The sequence below is a fragment of the Seriola lalandi genome, unplaced genomic scaffold (genome assembly GCF_002814215.2).
Source record: "Seriola lalandi dorsalis isolate HSWRI2012SDOR001 ecotype SW California unplaced genomic scaffold, Sedor1 jcf7180002054563, whole genome shotgun sequence".
Taxonomy (NCBI): domain Eukaryota; kingdom Metazoa; phylum Chordata; class Actinopteri; order Carangiformes; family Carangidae; genus Seriola; species Seriola lalandi.
This window is the reverse complement of record NW_019525116.1, coordinates 1,525,422-1,528,079: the sequence shown is the minus strand read 5'-3', so window position 1 is coordinate 1,528,079 and position 2,658 is coordinate 1,525,422.

Below are 2,658 nucleotides of genomic sequence, written 5' to 3'. Positions count from 1 at the left end.
CCCACCCCCCTCCCCCCACCTCACCTAGACACAGGTGAGTGCAAAACGGTTTGTAGTCAGGGGTTAAAGTGGGATTTGGTGGAGGGTGGGGGAACCCTAAGATTCGAGCAGGTCTCTTGCTCTCTGTTTACACTCTCAGATTTATTACTTTATTAATCGAAGGTGTCAGATTTTACATTTTATTTCTCTTTTTCTGCAGATGTTTTTGCATCTCTAATTTTAAATCTATTTGTAGTGTATCATTCTGTACTTCTTGTGTGTCTCTTTATGGTTTATTTTGCCCATTTTGTAGTTGTTTAACATTCTCTTTGTCCTTACTTTGAATCTCTATTGTTTTTTTTGCCTCTTTATGTTGTCATTTTACATCTCTTGAAGTCACTTTACATCTTTCTTGGGTTGTTTATTGTCTCTTTATTGCCTCTGTCAGTAAAGCGCAGAGGGCCCTAGGAGAAATATGAAACCCTTTTGTTATACTATATATTCTTTTAATATTTCTGACCTGAAACACTCAATGTTAAAGACACTAATTAAAAGTGTCTTCATATCACCACCATGTTTAATTACCCAACAAACACCAGGTCATTCAAACCCACAAATTCTTAGAAACATTACAGAGAACATGACCTTGGTGTCGTCACTGGCAACCAGGACCTTGGAGCTCGGGCTGTTTGCAGTTTTGCCCCTCTCTGCAATTACCCTAAGGGCCTTTTCTGTATCATATCTCAGATCTATTAGTGGGTAAAACCTTCTTTCTATTAGACCCACTACTCTGCCTTTATCACATTTATCCATCACACCACATGTTCTGAAGTGCATTTGATGCTGTAGGATCAATATTAATCCGGGGCTGGACTCCTGAAACTGCAGTTCAAATTTTTCATATTTCCTGCTGGAAAGTTCATGTGAGTTATGGGTTTTATTCTTCACGTCACGTGTCATTTTCATCCCAAGAGTGAAGTGAAGTAGCATAGTTTCAGTGTGTTACATTGTGAACGTAACAGGAGTGTCGTGGTCAGTGAAAGTCTGTCAAGCAGACTGTTGCTCTGCAGTAATTATTTTCACCTGTGTGTGTGTGTGTGTGTCTGTGTGTAAATCCGCCACTGACTGGCCGGAGCCCTTTGTATTGTTGCTGGGTAACAGTGTATGTCCAGTAATCTGCATTAGCACCCTTTCATTGTCTATCATCACCACTGGAGCCACATGTCCTGCACTGTAACTCCCTCTGTCCCCCTCTCTTTCACCCATCCCTGGCCTTTCCAGAACGTTCCTCTCCGGCTCCATCAGCACGCCTGCCATGTGTCTGGTAGTGACACACACACACACACACACACACACACACACACACAAATAAGCGAGCAGAGGATGAATCATGCTGTCCGGGGAGCCGCCTCCTCTGTCCCTCAGACCCCCAGAATCTGCTGCATTCCTTTCCCCGTCATCCGCCTGGCTATTGGGGGAAAGAGGAGTAACACTCAGGAGTAAAACAGGAAAACCACCTCATTGTTACCAGGGTGACGTCAGGCGCTCAACGGTAGCTACCACGACCAATCAAACCCACGTCAAACACGCTGCTATCAGCTCGACAGCAGCATATGGATGTAAAGTACGTATGCTGTATATTTTTGGATATGACTGATCATTTTTAAGACTTCTTGTTCGTGTTGGCTTCAGAACTAAACCTGAAACAGTCGTTTGATACTATCCAGAACCAGAACACCTACTGAATGAACCTTGTGATACGATCGTTCTGTCAACTGCTTTCTCCAAGGTCAGGAGTGAACTTTTAATCTCATTCTTTCAGTCGACATGAGGAAGAAGTCCTTGAAGGGCTCAGAAGAGAGGAAATTTGAAAAGCTACAGCTCCATAGCAGCTGGGTGAAGATCATCTGCTGTGGAGGATTCACACAACATGGCCTTTCATTCAAACTTCATATTGAAAGATAGGTTCACAAGTTGGGTCACCTACATTGTATTATAATAATTCAATCATTTCTCCTTTTCAAACTGGTCATTAAAAGCTCCCTACTTAACACTCTCTGAGTGAATTATTTTGTTCCCCATCATTTCAGTGATAGATAAAAGCCACAGTCCTTATTCTGTGTATAAATATATTTTAAACTTCATCTGAAGTTAATGTAAAGTTTGACAAGAGTCAAATCAAGTGGATATCTTCCAATGTAACATTCTTTTCATTCATTCAATCATTTAATTTAATTTATTTCATACAAATACAAAAAATAAAATCATGCAGACATGATAATAGTAATGGATATATATATATATATATATATATTATTGACAATATTCACTCCTATTGCAATCATTTTTTAATATTCTCTTTTGTAGGGCATCATTGCAACATTAACAAACAATGTTACTCATTGGTTTCCTGTAATATCTGACTGTTCATCACAGGACATAATGTGTAGTTAAATGAAAATGGGGAAAATGATAAACGACATTCAGGTGAACATGACAATGACATAACTTGAGCACAGTGCATGTCAGTGGAAGTGAAAAGCATCTCCGACTGGCCTGAAGGTGGAAAAAGTGACACTCATTAAATCTAATACCCGAGCGGTGACATCACTCCCCCGATGAGGAGGCTGCGTCCGGATTGGACGGCGGCCGCGGCCAATCAGAGCGCAAACACATGGG